Here is a 21,958-nt window from a genome sequence, read left to right on the forward strand (position 1 = left end):
CCTCTAGGTAGGGTATAGCTAATTCTAGGTGCATTGCGTAGATTGAGGTGCCTTTGGGGGTAGCTAGTAAGAATCTTAAGAAGGTGTTTTCCACCCTCTGAATAGGGCTAATGTCAGTATACCCCCAGACTCCCGCACCATATGTTGCGATTGCCTGGCATTTGGCGTTGTAAATCTTAAGGAGCTCTACTGGTGGTCTTTTGCCTAATCTCTGAGAGAAAGTTATTAGAGCTGCAATTGATCTCCTGAATAAAAGTGCCCTTGTGCTCACTGCTTGCTTCCAACAGAGTTGGTCATCTATCATGACCCCCAAGTAGGGATAGTGGGGGGTAGGTTCAAGCTTTTGGTTGTTGAGGACTATGGGATAGGTTCTTTTTTGGCCTCTGCCAACTGTCATTACGAACGTTTTTTTTACGTTCACCTTTAAGTCTAAGTTGCCCATGAAGGACGTGTATCTGCTCACTGCTTTCTGGAGTTCTTTGGGTGTTCGTGCTAGGATGACGGCGTCGTCCGCGTAGAGCAGGGCTGGGATCAGGCGGCGATTTATGCGTGGGAGGTCCTGGGCCCCCCTCAACATCTCCTCCTCCAAGCCATTAGTGTAGAGTGAGAAGAGGAAGGGGGCCAGGACACATCCCTGCCTGACCCCACGCCCTACGCTAAACGGGGACGTCAACTCTCCATTAACGCCGAAGCGTACTCTGGCTGTAGCCCCGGTATAGAGCTCTCTGAGGAAATCTAAAAGGGGTGGATCTACTCCCAATTGCGCTAAGACCCTCCACAGCTTTGTGTGCGAAACGCAGTCAAAAGCTGCGGAAAGGTCGACAAAGACCATATATATCTTAGTGGGGATGGCCTGTGTATATTTCCCCATTATTAGGGTAAGATTGAGGACCTGCTCTAAGGTACCAAAACCTTCTCGGAATCCAAATTGGATATCCGAAATTATGCCCCGGTCCTCGGTCCACTGCTGGAGACGCTCTAAAATCACTCTCCCCACTACTTTCCCGAGCGAATCCAGCAGTGATATGGGCCGGTAGCATTTTACATCTTGTCGGTCCCCCTTTTTGAAAATGGGAACCATTATTGATTTTGTCCAAGAAGTTAAGATTCCCTCACTTGCTGCTGCTGTACATACTCTAGTTAAGATGGGGGCCCAGAGGTCTTGATTACTTTTAAAAAGGTCCACCGGGACCCCGTCGGGTCCTGGTGCCTTGCCTGTTTTGCTACTCTGCAGGGCGTCTATGAGGTCTGAAATGTCAAAGGGGACCAGGATAGGGTAATTAACCTTGGGGAGAGGGGATTCTGTTGGTAGGGTGTTCTTGAAAATTTCCTCAAAGTGGGAAACCCAGGTATTTTCGTCGATGGCGACTTCTATTTTTGGGGTATCTTTTTCTGTGAGATATGGGGTTCTGACCGTGCGCCAGAAAAGCTCGCTGTTTTGTGAGACTGCGCCTTGGTGGAGATCATCCCATAGCTTTTGCTTGAGTTGGGCAGTTCTCAGCTTTCTTTCCCCTGTGTATTGGCGCCTGAGCAGCTGGATCTGAGCCGCATCACGCGGGTTGTTTTTGAGTGCAGATTTTAACTTTGATAGGGCCGCTGTGCAATTATGATTAAACCACTTTGGTTTTGTGGGGCGGTTTGTTTTAGGTTTTGAGGTGAGCAGGTCTTTTATAGCGTCTAGTATTAAGTTAAAATTTCTCAGGACTTCTTTATGACTAGTTGCGAGATCCAGGCATTTCATTATATTTGGGTAGGACCGCGTTATTAATTTTTTCATTATGTCAGATGGGTTAATTTTAGCCCATCTGATTGTTAGTCCATTACATTTACCAACCTCAATCTTGTTCTGCCTGAGAGTGGTCGCCATCTCTGATTTATGGGAGAGGTTGGCAGACATGAACATTGTTACTGTTAGGGCTGCGTGATCGCTGAAGGGAGTGACAATGACTTCAAAGTCTTTAAATTTCGACATTAGGCTTTGGGAAAGAAATATAAAATCTACTGTGGTCTTATGTCCTCTGCCCACATAGGTCGGTATAAATTCATTTGGGTCTGCTTTTACATGATTGGCAATCTGGAGATCCAGATCTGATAGGGCGATGTTAATTATATTTCCTAATTTAGAGTGAGCGAGGTGTGCTAGTGGGGCGTTGAAGTCGTCCACAATCCCACAACACAGTAGGTTGGGAGCTGTGCAGGGATGGAGATTAAAATCGCCTCCCCAAATTAAATGGGTTGCTTTATTTGCAGGGCTCTGGTGGAGTGCTTGTTTCAATTTATCGGTTATGGTAGTGAGGAGAATTATAAAGTTTTCTTCCGATAAATTATTATATGTGTTGGTCAGAATGATAATGTCTTTGTTGGGAAGGGTAAGTGATAGGATTTGATGATTGGCGTCCTGGGAAAGTGTGACCACTTTATTGAGAGGTAGGGAATTTGAGATGTAGATTGCTAACCCGCCTTTTGGTCTGCCCATTGTACTGGTTAGGGCTGGAACATTGTAAGTTTTATAGCCTTGTAGATGAAATTCTTCTACAGACCATGTCTCCTGGAGACAGATTATTTGGTATGGGGCTAGGAACTTCTGCGCAGAGCCATCCTCGATTTTATTTCGGAGGCCCGCGATGTTCCAATAAGAGGCTATGATAAATGAAGGGTCATCGCCAGATTCTACTTCTGGGGTTATCGTATCCTTGTTACTGATAAGTGAGGAGGTGGTGTTGGGCTGCAGAGGGGGGGATAATTGGATGTCAGTGGGAGGGATTTCTGTTAATGGTCAGTCGACCATTTCTAAGCCGCTAAACCTATTGCTTAGCGGAATGTTTTGCCATGGGTCCCATCGTGATTGCTCTCTATGTGGGGGCCAATGTGTATAAGGTCTTCTATCATCCCACCTTCCTCCCTGGCGGCGTTGTCTCACTGTATGCCAGGAGTAGTCTGGCTCGTATAGATTAGGGGGACCGTGATATCTGCTGTTTGAAAGGTCATCCTGCCTGGGAAATGGGACGGACCAGGGAGGCTCCTGCTCCTGTATATAGCCGTCCACTTGCCTAAAGGGGTAAAAAAAGGAGAGGGACTTGATCTTGATTCCTCCATTTGGGGTGATGTCTTCCCAGGCACAGACATAATCCGCTATTCGAGGGTCCTCGAATGTGATTGTGATACAGTCCCCGGGAATGGTTTTTCGGGTATTGCCTACCCACGGTACCCTGGCTACAGATCTGATTCTTCCACGCCAAGAGGATGGGATTGGGCGGTTGGTCTGGAGCCAGTGCTGAGCTTTATTTTTTAGGGACCAGACCGGTTCTGGAGTAAGATCTGTTAGTTCTGGAACTCCAGCCATAACTACCACATAGGGTGAGGCCTCTGGAGGGAAATCTGCTGGGAGTCTTGGAGGACCAGGATTCCCCGCAGTGTTTCTCTTGGGCCTGCCCGCAGATGTTTTTGGTAGTACGGGTGGGGGGGGTAAGGTTTTTGTTGTTGTTTTATGCGTGTTTTTCCCTGGGATTTTATTGGCTGTACTGCTAGGTGCCGTCGGAATCGCGGCAATAGTAGCAGGCACAGCTGGGGAAGTTGAAATGGTGGTCTGTTGTGAATTGCTAATGGAGCTTTGGGCTACTACAGTTTTTGTTGTTTTGGTCGAATTTGAGGTGTTTTTATTGGTCGGCAGATTTGGAGTGGTTATCCGGAGGGTCTTTTGTTGTGGATTGGGTAAAGATGGATTGACAATAGATGCATTGGTACTTATTGGTTTTTTGCTATTATTTTGTACTGGTTTTTGAGGACATGGTGGTAGGGATGACTGCTGATTTTTTAGAAGTTTAGAAATTTGCGATTCTAGGGTTGCTAACCGGTGTTCTAAGGGTTGTAGCGCATGTTTGACTACATTGGCTATACTAGAGAGTGTTAGTTCCTGAGCCTCGACAACGTTCAAATCCACCAGGGTTTGTTTAGTGGAGTAAGGGTCCAAGACTATCAGGGAGGATGGCTCCTTCTCTACCTGATGGACTGACGCTAGGATCTCAACATGTGTCGCCCTATCATCTTGGATTTGTGGGATGATTGATGGTGTTGTCAGGTTTTCTGGGGTGGTGGGGTTTCTAGGTACCCTTTTCTTGCTGATTGCTCCCTCCCTCCTACCCCTTTCTAATCTTTTTTCTGACGAAGACGTTTGTGCAGGTGTTGTTGGAAGCAGTTCAGGGGTTTTTTCTAGATCAAAGCTGAGTTGAGAGTCCGCTAGCTGAGATACTGACAGGTCTACTATGTTTGGTAGGCTGCGTCTCTCTCTAGTTGGGACCAACTCTGCATTTGGGGCTCCTAGTGCTGGAGATCTGGCTTCCGCCAAGATGCCTAATGAGGATCTTTTAGCGAATGCTAGATCTAGGGAGACCCTTTCTTCAATGAGTGATATGCTTTCATCTATGAGTGTGTTTGCCTTCGCTAGAAAGTCATCCATAGGGCCAAGCAATTTGCCTGCAGCGCTAGGGGCTTTGGTTTTGGTTTTGTTCCCTCTCGTAAGAACCATTGCTGTTCTCGTTAGGTTGTGGAGCTAAAGAAAATCGTGAAAATGTTACTTTAAAACAAAAGATCAGATAATAATATTAATGTCAGGGGGGGTGGCCCAGTCCAGTCTCTACCAGCCTCTAACGGCCTAAAACGGCCCGGTCTTTGCCCGGGTCTTCGCCCCGGGCTGCGACCCGCGGCGCGACCCGCGGCGCGTTAGAGACTGGCTAGATATAGAGGAAGGAAGGAGGGCGTGGCCGCCGGGGGAAGAGGCGCCGGCTGCAAAGAGCGGTGGTTTCTGGGCCTCGCAGTCCCCCGGTAGGCTGTTCCTGGGCACAACCAATGCACTGCTACCTGGGCGGGTCGCGCTGAGAGCGAGATGGAAAACTGCCGATTGCAGTGACGCTCCCACCAGCCGACCTCTGCCCCAGGGAATGCGGTTTGGGATTTGGGCAGAAAAGCAGTTCCTCGTTTTAGCACAGATGAGCAGGTCAGTGAGCGGCACCCCTAATTGGAGTAATATCGCTAGGGAGAAGGAGCATTGAAGGTTAAAATTTTTAAAGTTTTAGTCTAAAAATAAAATAATGAAGAACGAAACCAAGGAGAACCGAGTCCGTACATTAATTTCCCCACATAAGCAGGCAGCATCGAGAAACAACATCAATAGTGAGGAACCCTCCATCAAATCGGCGGTACAATAGAAATCAACCGAGGAGCCAGCTTGCATTTACGTACCACCCACCATGCTACCCACATCATACTAATCCCTATCACAGACCCAGAACAGAAAAAAGGAAAAATTATAAGAGAAGATCATACATAGGCACCATAGAAACTAACTAAAAGTAAATATAACCCCCCACCCTACACACATGCAGAGGCTATGGCCTGCCCCCCCCCCCAGCAGAGTGTCTGTCGCCCCAAAAACCCGAAATTTAGGAAGAGAGGAAAGAAGAGAAAGAAGAAAAAGGAAGAAAGAAAAATTAAGGAAGGAGAAGAGAAAGATAATTGAAGAGGAATAATCAAGGAAAAGGTATCACTCTTGAAGATAGGGAGTATGAAAAGTGCATACTAATCTAAAACTCCCAAAAAAACAGAGAAGGCGGGGGAGGAGCCCACAATCAACAGGCTGCCCGGACTTACGAGCACAACAATAACACTTGCATCAGATAAAGCACCGAATTTGGAGACATCGCGCTAATAAGAACCATACAGCCCATCCCCCGATCCCCACTCCGCCCAGAGCCGACATATTGGCTACGCTGCCACACGACAGGATGTTGTTATCACCACCTCAAAAGAAGAGAAGCGTCACCCCCAATTCACTAAACATAGCAAAAAACGTTACAGGCCAGGTCATTTCCAGGTAATCGGCAAGTTGATGTGTGAGGGAGTCTCAGCCTTGGCCAGTGCGCCGAAATGCATCCAAATATGTCCACAACTGTACACTCTCCTCAAGCTGAACAAAGAAACAAAATGGCCTCTCCCAACCAAGAAGACAAAGAGGAGGAGGAAGTGGGCATTCCCAGTCAGCCCCAGTAACGATGTCAAAGTATTTGGGCGCCCCCCCCGTCACAAGTTGAAACATACTTCGCGAACCCAGAGAAAAAGTCACAGCGGCAAAGGCAGGGAGGGGAACCAACGCCCGGGAAGTCTCTGGGGAGCGCCACAATGTTGAAGTAGTTGCAACAGTATCAGGCATCAAAGCGGAGAGTGAATCAGCAACTGTATCCCCGACGATAGTGAAACAGTCGGCAGTAGATCCAGGGTTCGAACGCTCCCTCACAGTCCCACGGTGTAAAATCGCCTCTGGAGCCGGGATAAACAGCGGCAGCAGGGGGCCAGGCGCACCCAGTTCAGTGAGACACGAGGCAGCTCCCACTATCTTTTGTTCTAGTGCACGAGCATGTTGCCGCCATGTCGCCCGTAAATCGAGCAGGGCAGCCAGGATGTCGCCGCGAGTCGGCTCCCTTTGCATCGCTGGCCGACTGTCGCTGTACGGGTGCTCCCTCGGGTACATCGCCGTTTCAGGCTTGGAAAGGATACTGCCCGTTGAAAGCAGAGAGGCAGCCATCTTAGTCCCACAGGGAAGGGGGCGTCATGGCCACCCCAGTAGCAGGCACACAGCGCAGAGAGGGAGGGCGGCGTTGCAGGCAAAAACAGAAAGAGTGGGAGCCACCAACAATTTAGCGGCACTCAGGTCCAGGGCAGGGCAGGGTCAGAGCCTCATGCTCCCATCAGCGATATGGGCAGGCGGCGGTGGAGCAGGCACCCCAAGATGGACTACGTACAGTCCCCAAGCAGCAAGTCAGGATAGGAACGGTGACCTCAAGGTCCAGCGTCACTCGGGAACAGGGCAACCCAGCAAGGAGCCTTACCGCTCAAAAAAGGGTGTGACGTAAACAGCCTCCGCCATCCGCTGCGCTCCTGCCCCGGCCAGTGCCGTGGCGGCGTGTCCGGTCGAGTGCGCCCCGCCGTGTTCAATGGCGGCGATCGGCTCCAGGTCCCGGGTCGGAGTCGGAGGTCGGAAACGATGCCATTTCACCGCAGAAAGAAGCGGCAGGGGTTCCAAGAGAACGCCAGCGACATCCGTGCTCGCGTGCCTCCTTTTAAACAGGGTCTCGTCAGGATTAATGCCAGGATTTCGGTGCAGGATCGGACGGCTCGTGGAGCCCGGCGCTTACACGTCCGTCCCGGTCGCCATCTTGGCTCCTCCCCCATGAGGTTTCTTGAAAGCACAGCAGGACTACCATCTCCTGTATAGTATCTCTGTATAAAGTTCAGGCCTAACGTCATCCTTAAGGCCGACACAGTAAAACAGCCCGGTAGGACCCCTGGGGAGACATATGGGTATAAATACATCAAATCTTGCTTACAGAGACAGATGAGACAAATACTTCCTGGCTGACACACTGAGCAGAGACGCATAGGTTCCTGCATGCAGGCCCTCCAGCTCACAGTGGTCTAACATCTGTAGCGAGGTGTCCAACTCAAGACCAGGACGGGGTCCCATACTCTCTCATTCTCAGGTTATGGGGTTGACTAGATCCTGAAGGGATTCTTGGCACACCACCTACACTGATGCTATGTACATTTAGGTACATCTAGTTAGGGAGGCACCATAGGAGTACTCACCTTTTATCATGTATTTCATGTACTTGTATATATTCATGACTACTGCAAGATTGTAGAACTGTACCATCCTTTTACTTTCATAGTACCTCTAATCATATATTTCTGCAACTGTCTAATGGTTGTTGCAGCTCATCTATTCTACTCTAGAATAACACCTGTTCAATAAATTCTTATTGACAAATGCCCAGTATGCTTTTTCTGTGTATATCTGAGACAAACTAAGTGAGCACGAGTGACTGAGCTAAAGGTAGTATATTGTTCCCACGATTCTGAGGGATCAGGGTTGTCATGTTCTGAGGTTGCTAAAAACTATTCTCTCTCCAATAAGCGGAGATTCAAGTGGCAGTGTGAGCTAGCTGATACAGACAAGCTAACATATCCGATGGGGGGCACGCAATCAGTCCGCCACCAATCCCACAGTTTTTGTTATCCAAATACGCAGATCCTGAATTGATTATATAGGAACTAAACGCATGGCGCCGCCAAAGTTGTTTGGGTACTTATTGAACAGTAGAATCTGAGTAGTTTAGATGTGCTATTCTCAGAGACCCCTACTTACAAAATACCAGAGATGTCTGGAGTGGGTGGGCACAAACTCCGCCACAGCTGAGTGGTGATAAATACAAATTATTGGCTGTTGGTTAATCAATCAATGAATCAAGTCAGCTTCATTCGGATTTCCAATAACTCTTTAAAACCCATAAAAGCACAGTTTAAATCATCCTTTAAAACTTATTCTATAATCATAAAACAATTAATTTTAAACACCAATACAAATGATTATTCTAATTCATCACAATTATAGAATTTTTTTTATTCTGTATATGACTAAAAGTACAGACGCATCGACTTTGTGGCCAGAGCAGAGCAGTGGGGGCAGGTATCAGCCGAGGACTCACAGCTCCAGGCGCCAGCGGGGCCGCCACCGGATCAGCAGCCCCTCCCCCTTATCACCGGGGGCATAATTACTTCTCGCGCCTCCCTCTTCACTGGAGACGCATCGACTTTGTGGCCAGAGCAGAGCAGTGGGGGCAGGCATCAGCCGAGGACTCACAGCCCCAGGAGCCAGTGGGGCCGTCATCGGACCGGCAGCCCCTCCCCCTTATCATCGTCATCAGATGGATTTAATTGACTGCGGTCCCCCTCGACACACGCAGGTGTGCGCCGGTCTAAGCCCGGGCAAAGGGCGGGCCGTCTGTGGCTGCCAGGGGCCAAAGGAGGCCAGGCTGGGCAACGGCTTTAACAACTGATACTCTGGATAAAGTAAAACTTCAGCCGTAAAACCATATAGAAGACTGGATATTGCATTTTGTCCATATTGTGTGGGGTGCTGGTTACAGTCTGCTAAGTGACACTTGCGCACATTGTTTTATACATAGTAGCCACTTATCCTGGCTTTGTATTGCTTTCTGATAGTGTTTTGTGTTTTGTAGCCCAATGTTAGCGAAGACAAAACCAAAGGAAGGTAAAGGGAAAGTGGTGGTAGGCACCCTGGATGTTTTTTTAGTAAGAGCTGCATCTGTCATTATAAACAAAATCAAGTTAACTGAACGCAGGTTGTCTCTAGATTTACAATTGTTGCAGAATCGTTATGCTACCACCAGTACAAATTCAGACCAGGGTCAGGTGGAAGGAGAACAACAATTTAAATGGGTGCTCCCCATTGCTGTCAGATTCTCTGAGTACCCAAGAACCTCAAGAAATTGTGGATTCTCCTATTATAAAAGATAACCCAACTGTAGTAACAAGGGCACACAAATCAAAACAGATAAGTGGAAGCTGTCCTGCACCACTGGGTAAAAAACAAAAAGGACAGATAAATAAAACATCATGTAAACAGCACACAGTTAAACCATCAGTAAAGAAGGGCACGCAAGAGACCAATGAGATAATATCTGAACTAGTACCAGAGTTAAGTTGTGATTCCTCCCCGATAGATATAACACCAACACAGATGGCACCGATCACACAGGGTATAGAGCAATACTTCTAGACTAAGCTGGAAGCGGTGATGATTGTTCATTTGCAGCCTATTTTATTTAAGTTGGTTGAAATTGAACAGCGGTTATCACGCATAGAGAGCCAACACTTAAACATCTGTGCACCCCAAGCTGAATTAAGATTTAGCTTAAACAAGCAAATGGGTAAAAACAGAAGTGGGGACGTTGCTACATCTGAATGCCCGGGGCAAAGCTTGACACAGACTGGGATCTTCAAAGGTCACACAAGTCCTCCGTTGGACGTAGATGGCTTGACCCAAGATGGTAATCAAGCATTGAACCCCATGAATAGGAGAAAAACCTCAGGGCCAGGAACCCCTCAAAATGAAGGTAGACCACAAAAGTCCACTGCTGCGGAACGCCCCCTGGTCATTTGCCAGCAAATAGACCAGATTCAATTCTAAACCTGCCACCCCAAACCACAACTTACTTTGTTGTCCTAGAAAATGTGTGCCCATTAACCCCAGGGGACGGGGAAGATTGGCCATCTTTGAGGGATAAATCATTGTACCTCGTAAATGCTAAGACAGGCATTAATCGTAGCGTCTTGTTTTCAGAACTCAAGATGGCACGAAGGATCAGATGGGTTGGATTGGGTGGGAAATCATTGGAGGGGGACTGCATAGTTTTGACCTTTAGGTCCCCAGGGTTGGTGAGAGCTATAAATGATAGTATGATCAATCAAATTTTGGATAAATCAAAAGTCCTGATTGTACCATTGGGGTTCTTTTACCGCCCCCTACATGGCAATCCAAACTAAAAAGAATAGAGTGTCAAAATAAAATAAATCAGCAATCACAGTTTCCACCATGGTATCACAAAAATCGTTTTGACCCTTTGAGTACCCTAGCGGAGGTTGATTGACTGCAAATAGGGACCCATATGGGGAAAAACATTGAAGATATGACCGTATCTCCAATATGTTGCGGGAATATTAGTGAGCTTATATCAACTGCTGACCCTATGGGAGAATATGGTGATTCTCAGCTGCTTAGCAATGATGTTATAATGCGGGCTTTGGATATTGATTGTAAGGATACCACCAGTAAACATCTAGCTATAGCAAATAATCAAATTGATAGATGCACCTTTCGTTTAATCTCGTGGAATGTGGCAGGCATCTCACGAAGATTAGTGGATGAGGCATGGATGAAATATGTTAGATCTTTTGACATCATCTGCCTTCAAGAAACGTGGAGCAGAACTGACCCATGTATGGACGGATATTATTCAACTGTCGTCCACGCTGAACCCCCACTGGCTGGGAGGGCAAAAGGTGGTCTAATGACTTCAATTTTGGTAAAATATAAGTCACTAAAAAATGATAAAATTATGACTTCTCCATGGTACCAATTGATCTTGATTACTAACCTGCTTTCTGTTCCCCTGCTTTTAATCAATTGGTATTATAAAATCTTTGACACGCAAACTGCACCAATTATTGACGGCTGACAGATTGAAATCGCCAAAGTGATAGAAAGATTTTCTTCTTTATGTATTATGTGGTTGGGGGATTTTAATTGTACTACATGCCATCAAAGTGGGAACAAGGTCTGTGGCTTACTTGATATTAATGAACAACCACTTGCACACTTTAAGCATACTACACAGGGCGATGCACTGAATAACATTATCGTGATAAATATACTATGTATGCTAGGTATGTTGACTAGCACCTCAACTGTGCCAATTCCAACCTTTCAAGGGACTGGGGGAAAAATGAGTGTAATCGATTTTATTTTAGTTTCTAGTAGGTATGTTCATCTTATTGATGATTTCAGAATAGAAGTAAATCCTGCTAGCGACCATAATCCACTTGTCCTATTGTTGAGTACTGTGATTGACAGGGAACAGTTTACGGAACAACCAATGAAATATAGCCACAACCATGGATTCAGGCTAAAATGGAATAGGGTAAATCCTAAAGATTTGGAGAAAACCATCTTTAAAGCCAACTTATCACAAGTAACCACCTGTTTAACGAGCCCCTGCAACCCTGAATCGATAGTACAGAACTTTGAAGTACTCTGTGAGAGTGTGGCCACATATTTGCTTAAACCGGCAAGGAAGAATAGTACCCGAGAAATAAATGGTTTGATGCTAAATGTTTCGCAGCACAAACAATATTGAAGAAGGCTTTACATGGAGTCCCACGGGATAAGGCAATGGTTAAGAAAGCAAGAAGAAATTATAAAGAGACCATTGAAAAAAGGAAATTGGAATTGAAAAAGCAGGCCTGGGTTGACCTTGAGAAAGCCTCTGATTTAAGAGATAGTAGGTTATTCTGGGACGTTATAAATCGTCCCTTCCTTAGTAACGAAAATAGGACCATGATTATCCATATAACTGGGGAGGTTTGGGACTCCCATTAGTCGAAGATCTTTATTCCAAAGGGTACTACTCTGATATATGAAATTGAGGATAATATTCATCTTAATATTGAGACTGCCCAACAGCTCAGTCTCTCGCTTTCCTTGGGTGAAGTGGAGGAGGCCCTGAGAAGAGGTATCACACTGAAAGCACCAGGTCCCGATGCTGTACCTTTGGATTTGTTAAAAAATAATCTTGATGTTTGGGTACCCCTATTGCTTAATGTTTTTAAGGCGATTGTTGTTGGGCGCATTCCATCATCTTGGAAAGAGGCAGTAGTTGTGCCAATCTCTAAAAAAGGTAATAAAAACGACCCCTGCTGTTACAGGCCAATCTCTTTAATAGATACTTCCTGCAAGCTATTGGGGAGAATAATATTGGCCTGACTAGAAACATGGGCAAACTCCTCTGGACTTATTGTGGATACACAATATGGTTTTAGAAAAGGGGGGGGGACAACGGAGCAGTGTCTCAACCTGGCCCTGGTCATGGGTAAGTCCATAAAGGTCAGGGATGTCTCTATGCACCTGGCCTTTATGGACTTATCCAGGCCTTCGACACTGTGTGTAGGGGGAATTTGTGGCTTTTAATGGGATCTATGGGGTTTGAGGAATCATTGGTTACCTTGTTGCGTAGATTACATGCTGCTACTTCCTTGACCATTCGATATGGCCCTAGGGGCGAAAAAACAGGGTCTATTCCAACAACTGAAGGTGTCTGCCAGGGCTGTATTTTGGCCCCATTTTTGTTTTTAGTTTACATAAATGGTTTAGAAATTTTTTTGTTAGACAAAAGTTTGGACTTTCCTAAAATAAACGGTAAACACATACCTTTATTGTCCTATGCAGATGATACTGTGCTAATGACCTTAACTGCAAACAGTATGCAAATATGCTTGAATGCTTTTAATGAATTTATGCTGGGATTGGACTTAAAAGTTAACTTTACAAAATCATTTTTAATAGTTTGTGGTCCAAATAGAACCAAAACCCGTAAATTTGTTGTGGACAATATGGTAATTAAAAAAGTTCCAAATTTTAATTGTTTGGGAAATCTTTTTAATAAAACCCTGAATTGGGACCCTCTAATAACAACCCGGGTACAAAAGACAACCAGATCGATAGAGGCCCTCTTCCGTTTTGCAAGCCAATTGGGTCAAAAACCAATTGCAGAATTAAAGATATTGTATAAATTTAAATGCTTGCCAGTTGTGGCCTATGGTGCAGGGGTATGGGGATACCACAAAAGTGCACAAATACAAATTATGGAGAACACGTTTTTAAAACGTCTTTTATCAGTTCCAAATAGTTCTCCCAATACTTTTTGTCATTCCGAGGTGGGTCTGGATTTTGTCAATGACAGTATTCATGTGTCCCCACTGCTCCTATGGGGAAAAAAGTGGTCTTCAGAAGAACTGTTGTTTTCAAAAGAAATCTTAAAAGATTGTGTAAGTTTGGATAATGCCATGCAGATTCCATGGCTGGGTTATGTAACGGAATTTTTTTTTAAATTGGTCTTGGCAACTTTTATGATAACCCAGATTCTATTAAACCAGAAACTAAGATGTTGGTCAATAATGCATATCGTACTACATTGGGTTCGCCCAAATATGACAAACAACCATTATATCAAGAAGTCTAATCACAGCAACAGTTTTATTTATCTTTTACTACACATACGCAATGGTGCTTTTTTTGACTAGATTTCGGGTAAATGCACTGCACTTTTTAGTTGCTTTTCCGAAGCAAGGAGGTTGATCTGAGAGGCTACCCACTTGCCCATGTGATAATGAAGCGGAACAATGCACAATGCACTTTGTACTTTTTTGCACACTCTATAAAGCCCCAAGAGATCGTTTTATCAAACTCCACCTAAGGGAAATTCGAACTTGTAATTTCATGGAAAGGTTTGGAGCACTTAAGATCATTACAAACTTCTGCTATATGTAGCTCTTTGCTTAGCTTTATTAGACTGGTCCTTTTAATCAGGAATCGCTACAGATAGCATGCTTTCTGATATGAGAGATTGTGTTTGCCATTGAAAGCCATTAAAAGCTCTGGAAATGAAATACTATTGATGCTATACATGAACGCATCTAGTTAAAAAGTACTGAGTTTTGGCAGTCCCCAGGCATAATCAAGTGGGTTGGTGTGAGGGGTTAACCTACTTTTAAATTAAGTAATGTAATTTGTTAGAGCACTGTGCACTTTATATCTTTTTGCTTATCTTTAAAAGAATCCATTAAACTCTTCCTGAGGGAAATTCGATCTTGACTATAAAAAGAAAGTCTGGGGTAATAGAGATTATTATCAATTGTTTCCTAATGTAACTTTTATGCTTAGCCTTATTGGATTGTTTTTAAGAATTGTATTCAAATAATATGTCTAATGAGATTGTCCTTTTTGATATACTGTGTTTTGTGTTTCTGTTTTTGTACCTTTGGAAATGAAATACCATTTTTGAATTTGCATCTCAAACTGTATACTTTTATGATTCTTTTGAATCGAATAAAGTTATTTATGATGAAGATGATGACTAAAAGTACACTCATATATAGGACATTATTCAAAGGTGCTTTCTGTGTCTAATATGGCTTTTCAAACATTTTGCAATATTTCTCGTAACACAATCTAAGTCCATATACTGCAAGGCGAGGTAAGCTGGATGGCATTGTCTTAACCCCCATAATTTCAAAATAAGTAAAATCCATTTTTTCCTATGCTCTTTGTAAAACTTACAAAACAATAAAACATGCATTGATGTTTGGGGTGATACTGTATCGCAAGGGCAATTGGGTAGCATTTTTGCCCAATCATTCTTTGTCAGAAAGCTTACCAAGCGATGGAATATGTCCAATCTAAGACATGTCAGTTCAAATCTATTGTACCCACTTGATGTATATGTTAAGTATGATTGTATCCCGGATGTCGACCGCATCATTTGATTTCTTTGCACCATAGGTTTTTGTGCCTCGGAGGCTAATCTAATCTTCTCCATGTGTGTCATACATAACTTTTTGAAAGTTTTTCTTGGGATTGACCCAATCGATGTAGGGTTTTTATAAAACTGTGGTAGGCCTATATCTGTCAGAAAATCTTTTATATATTTGAACCACCCAATCTTTAATACTTTTTCTAGCTTAAGGCTGTCACTTAATGAATTCCGATTGAAAATTGTTTTTGGCGACTTCCAAATCCGGTGCCATAATAGTACCGGTTGGATTTTATTATATCAGCAATGTAAGGTAACCCTAGCTTGTTGTGGCATATGTACTGTGAGGTGCCTTGTGGGACTGCCAGTAAATATCTTAAAAAGGCGTTTTCCACTTTCTGAATGTCGTCAACATTGCAGTACCCTCAAACCCGTGCCCCATAGGTCGTTGTACTAACTGATTTAGCTTGATACATTTCAAGCAACTTTACTGGGGTTCTTTTACCTAATTTGTGTGACTAATTCACTGGGGCCACTGTTGTTCTCATAAAAAAGCCTTTTCCTTGCTTTGATTGCTTGATGCCATGTGTTTTTATTGTCAACTAAGATGCCTAAATGGGGATAGGTGATTGTGGGCTCCTTATTTTACAAAAAAAGAGAAATGACCGGTCTCGTATATGTTACTGTGCTAGAACCTGAGAAACAGAGGAATCACGTAAAATAGTGTAGAGTTACAGATGGCTGAGATATTCCCATCGGACCACCCTTTGGCCGAGTCTCATCATATGGCAGAGGTCTTCAAACTTTTGAAGTTTGAGCCCCCCCAGCTGAATTTTTTTAAATGTCGGGCCCCCCCACCACCTGACAGAAATTTCTTGGAATCTGGTACACTACATAATCGACCGCCACCCACATATCCCGGGCCATATCCGGCAAATAATGTTCAAAACAATGAGTATTTCCTCCTTCTACATGAAATTCCTCACTACCACTCACCAACAATGCACCTCATCTCTCTGTAGCACCTTTCTGGCAAACATATAATTTTTTTTATAGTGCTACTCATAGTTTCATCATACTCAGGGGCATATGTACAAGCCCCTATAGACACCACACCGTCACTTTTTAAGACATTGTGGTGGTGATGGGGCATTTCCGTATTTACACGACAGAGTTAAGCCACTTAACTTGGCACAACGCTGCCTTGTAAATAAGGCCCTCTTTCAAACTATGCTTAGCGTGAAAGGGTGGGCAGTGGGTGTTGCAGTGGGCGTTCCACTGCAACAGGCACTGATTTTGATGTTGCGCCCTATTTACAAGGGCAGCGTAAAAGTGAGGCAGCGTTAAAATTAAGAACAGGGAAAACCTGGTCTTAAGCTGGCAAAACTATGAGAAATGCATTATTTCTCCTCATTTTTATTCATACATGTGTGCTGCCTTGTGCAGCACACATGGAAAAAGCAAAATGCCTTGTATTTGTACTCTTTAAAAAAAAAATCCATTTTTTGATTTCTGTGTGTTCTGCATTACTGATACTCCATCACATCATCCTGGCTGCTCTGATGTGGACAGCACCACAGGTGACCAACTCATAGCAACTCGGCATCAGCTTCCATGAGCCAAGCTCCACTCCCCACAGAAACTCAAAGTTATCTGCAATGAAAGCAACTGTAGCCCACAAGGCTCTGCCACCATACAAAATCAGGTAGTCGCTGAGAAAAGGAAAAAAAGGAGGAGGTGGCAAGGGGAGGAGGCTCATTTACAACCAAAACTTTAGTGAATTCCGACAAGGGAAGATCATGTATTAAAACATTTACCTACTAAATAACTTCCAGTCAGGTTTCTATAATCGTTTCTATGATGGACACAATCCCAAGACTGTAATGGTCAATATTGTGAATGATGCTCACCAGACACTTAACACATTAGAGACATGATGCCAGTGTCTTAAGACTCTCAGAGGTGTGTTTCACATTCTGTATGAAATCCTTTTGAGCACTCTCCACAAGATTGCCAACTGTGTAATTATTTTTTGTTTCTGGCGCACAATTGATGTCAGTTTGTGAAAGTACCAGCAATATAACAGCAACACCAAATATGTATCAATAAAGATAAAGACAGCACATAAAATAACTTGTTACAATTTTAACGTGATAATTTGCCTCGGAAGATAGGGGGTTAATAATTTGGCTGTCAGGCATGTTAAAATGGGCACAGCCTTATAATGTATTATTGCTTTGTTTAGATAGGAAAAAACAACAAAGGGCTGCTTCAAACAAGAAAAAATAACTGATTGAAGCAATCCTTTTCAGCTGGGGAAAACCAAATGTGCATCTTTTATTCACTAAAATACAAATTTGCTGGGTCGCCTACAGCTGAGCACTTCCTGTTCAGGCTAGTTGGATTAGGAGCAATTTACTTCAGCTCCAGACTGACTCTTGTCTCTTGCATGAAATGCCCTTCCCCATAGCATTAAGCAATCGCTGCATAAGAATGTCTCACGGGGCAGAAAGACGACGGTCTCAGCACTATTTGGGCTGCATAATTACGGAATATCACATCCAATCATGACCGAGAGGACTGCGAGGACCTCCCGCCAGTATATGCATAGCCATGAGAAAAGTAAAAGGCCAGCAACCTCATTCCCACACCCTTCACACCTAGTAGTGTTTATAAGGAGTTTGAATGTTGTCAGGAGACAACTACAGTTACCAGGGGCCCGGGCTGGGGCAGGGGCTTAGGCTGAGGGAGGAAATAAATATCGGAAAGCACTGCAAATGTTAGCGCGTTAGTACCTACAATGACCTAATCACATAGCTCAGGACAGTACTGTAACTGCAATTTATATGCAGTTACGGAGAAGTATTTTTAACATGCAATTGATCACAACAGTTAATACATTACCCTCTCCCAGGCACTTACTGATTATTCATCATGATCATCACTGGGCAGAAGTGCTCGGAAGGTGGCTCTGGGTCACGGTTGCTTTAGATTTTACTTCTCTACCGCAGATGGCTGTATCAGCAGCTCTTAGCCTGGCCTGCAGCCCTGCACTGCCTAAAGCAAATGCAATATTTGTAATCCTCTTTACTAGCGCTAAAAACGGGGCAGCATTGCGGCAAGGTTAGAAGGAGCAGGAGCTCTACAGAACTTCAAAAAGCGCGGCGGCAGGAAGTCAATTAACTTTACCAGTGGGCACTGACTGCAGTGACGTCAGTTTAAGTTCGACGCCACCTGTCTGCCCGGGCTTTAAAAGACCTTTTTCTTTCTAATGAGTCTTTAATGGTTTTCACCCCTTCTTCGGGCCCCTGCAGCTCCACTCTGCAGTTTGTTTCTTCAATCAGTGGAGGACAAAGGTGAGATTTACGGAGGAGCGTGCGCCCCCCCTGAGACGGTGTCGAGCCCCCCCAGGGGGGCGCGCCCCACAGATTGAAGAACTCTGTCATATGGGATGTTTGTATTTTATCCAATCAGCCGCCCAAACCATCAGATGACGGTGCGGATATAGATATGAAGTGGAGACTCTAGCCAGACTGTTACTCAAAGGATAGTGCTCAAGGTGTGCAGTGCTGTGCTGTGGTGAAAACTTAAAATTAACGACTCAGACATGAAAATAGTTTTTGATAGAATTTGTCTGAGTGTCAAGGTGAAAATCACGCCAGGCAGTCCGAATATATAACTACACTGTGGCGCTGTGCAGGACTCCACCTTTTTATTCTCTATGAAAAGGTCTTTCTGCTTCATTATACCAGCCCCACAGCTCATTAAGAAAGTTTTAGAAGTATTTATTCTTAGACCTTGATCCTTCATAAACTCATTGTAACTATCTATTGCGCCCTGTAGACCAAATGGTGTCTGCACCATGATTACAGCGTCGTCCCGCATAGAGTAGGGCGTTTATGGGTGTTTCTGCATTTGTGGTAAGTCCCAGAACTCTTTCAACATGGCTTGCTCCAACCCATTTGTATACTATGTAAATTGGAAGGGTGCCAGGACACAGCCCTGTTGAACCCCCCTCTCTACTTGGAACAACTCTGTACACTCTCCTTTTCGACCATATTGAACCCGGGCTTTTGCATTTTTATAGAGCTCTCGAAAAAATTTAATATGGGAGTCTCGACCCAATTGCCTCTAAACTATTCCACAATTTGGCATGGCATACGCAGTCAAATGCGGCAGAGAGATCAACAAAGACTTGGTACGATTTCCTCCTTCTTGCCTTTGTATATTTACCCATCATAATTGTTAGGTTGAGGCACTGTTAAATTGTACTTAGCCCTTCCCTGAACCCTGAAGTTTTTGTTAAACCACCCTTTGTTCTTCCCATTCCTCTGTTTAGCTCGTACTTCCAGTCTTTCTCTGATCTTTTTTCGTTATTTCTGTATAGATTATTAACACTTCTTTGTATGAGGTGGAGGGGTCTAAACCCTTCATAATGGGGTTAGGAGATTTTTTGACTACTGTTTTAGTAAACTCCTGTGGGTCTACTTTCTCCCATTTTAGGGAGTAGCCATTTAATCTGTCGATTATTAGGTTTTGTGGGCCATATAATCTCTTTTATTTGGTCTCAGAGTTATTGTAGCGAAGGATAGGGATACACTCATTGGGAAATGATCGCTGATAGCGTTGTTATGCGTTTTATAGCTCAACAGGCGAGATGCATACCTATTTGATATTATTATAAAGTCTATAATTGAGCTCAGGCCTCTCCAATTAAAGGTTTGTGAAAATGGAATTGGGGGAGAACACATTACAATTTGCAAAGCCCATTTCCAAGACACAAAGGATCTCATTTAAAGTGTCTCTGTATGCGGTATGAGGGAAATACGGTAGGTTACAATTTTCCTCATCCACCAAACCACATGTTAGGTTATTGTTAGTCGTACATAGAGTTGTATTAAAACACCCCCCCATATGAATAGATAGTTCCATGTACTGCTGTTCTGGATGTCCTGTAAAACATTTCTAAGTTGTTTCAAGATATATTTCAGTAGATCCTTCTGTATGTTATTGTATTCTCATTAGCTATTGGCTCACTTTGGATGTCAGGTAAGGGGAAATTAGCTTTATGGATGGATGGACTCGTTATCAAATTTGTCCCCTGATCTAACACCAGGCTATAGTTATTATTAAGACCTGTGCTAGTGGGGCTGTCATATGAGACTATGTTCTGTATTTCCGTTGTGTTATGCCCTCCCGCGTGTGTTCTAATCAAAGCTTGGTTTGGGTTTAGAATTTGATGAACGTGTTGTGATTTGTAAGAACTAAAAATAACCACTTTCTTTTGCTTTATTTCCTGTGGGAGGTCCAGTCAGTCTATCTCATCCAGAGACGGGAGCTATGCAAACCAAATTTCCACTGGAGTGTTATACGCATACATATTTATGGCCTCACCGTTTCTGACCCTATCTCCGCTTCTCTACATGACTGGCGGTTGGTAAAAGAAACCCAGCAGTAGTATGTTATTATCTAGCATCATCGTTATGAAGTTTCCTGCCTTCCAAAAAATGTTTTCCACCAAAAGAGGGGTTTTAAACATCGGGACCACACAATCTCCGTGTTGCATTTTCCTACCTTTCCCCACCCACTGGACCCTACGCACCATGTTGAACTCCATAAAAAAGCTGTTCCGTGTACCCCACCTTCAAACTTAGCCAATTGTACTGGGGTGGGGTTCACGGGATCAGTAACGGAGTCAGTAGGCTGGAAAAGTGCTTTTAGATAGGGTTTTATTTTAAGGTAAGCCTTTTTCCTACGGTTGGTCAGTCTTATCCGGGCAATCTCGTCGGGCTCCGTTCTGACGCCTCTAGGAAAACCAGGTAGTTCCAGGGTGTTCCAGCGTTGTCCAGGTGGTGTTGCAGCCAGAGTGATGTCATCACTATCGGTCTCCAGGCGAAGTCCGGGAGAGCGCCACCCAAAAGGAAAGGAACAAAAACAACGGTATCAGGGAGACGTTCAACACGCTCCGTGTAGGGGCCGGGAGTGAGGGAAACCTGGTGCTGAGTTTTAAGCAAACGAACGGCAGAAGTGCTCATGAAGGAAGGGTTCAGGGGATCGACTAGGCGGTATATACACAGTGGTCTAACCACTCCAACCCACCCACCCCGCAACTTTGCCCCGTACCTTGGAAAGCCACGCTCCTCCCGCGGGAGCGTGGCTGGGCGCTTCACGGAAACGTTGGCCTCCAGGCTTGCTGTTTTCCACTCGTCCGCTCGAGGTCTGCTCCGCGCACGTTCTCCACTCCACACCGCTCTAGTCCTCCGGGGGAAAGTCTTCCAGCGTCTTCCGGGATCCTCCTTCTTTTGACGTGTCGACGTTCAAGATGGGCGGAGTCTCGTCTTCCAGATATTCGGGCTTAAAGGGACGCTGTCCAGTTTCTACCTTGCATTCCCAAGGGTCCACAGAGTCACGGTTGGTCCACTCCTCCCCAGGAAGAGGCGAATGCTGCTGGAGGGCAAAGGGCGAGAGAGGAATAGCTGACCACCAGTCACGACAAACAGGCTCCTTACTCTGACTCGAACCAGGCTGACCCGCCACCCCGTCACACCAATGTAATGACTTATTTCTTAAGGTTTCCCAGGACTCCTTTTCTGCAGATCTCTGCCTGGGTAGGTTTGCTAATACAACAGTATATGGGGTGACTGCTGGTGGTAGATCTAAATAGGGTTGTTCCGTTGGGGATTCATTTAGTGCTTTGGAATATAATCTAGATGGTAATGGTGCCATAAGTTGTTTAATAGTGTTCTTTTTAGCATGATTCATACAGAACGGAGGTATTTTATTTGTGGGTTATATTTCCAGCAACAAATGCCAGAACACAAAGATTTCACTCTTACACTCTGTCCGTTTGAAGACATAGAGGTTCCGCTCATGTACCTGGAGCACTTGTACTGGTTTAAAGGCAAAGAAGAGTGTGACTCAGCCTGCTCAGAAGAGAAGGGTCAACGTGGCCGATATTAGTGGCCTGCACACCACATCCTGATATTGAAACAATGACAGTAGGAGACTTACTCACACAA

Source organism: Lissotriton vulgaris, chromosome 4_1 (assembly GCF_964263255.1).
Source record: "Lissotriton vulgaris chromosome 4_1, aLisVul1.2, whole genome shotgun sequence".
NCBI classification, from domain to species: Eukaryota; Metazoa; Chordata; class Amphibia; order Caudata; family Salamandridae; genus Lissotriton; species Lissotriton vulgaris.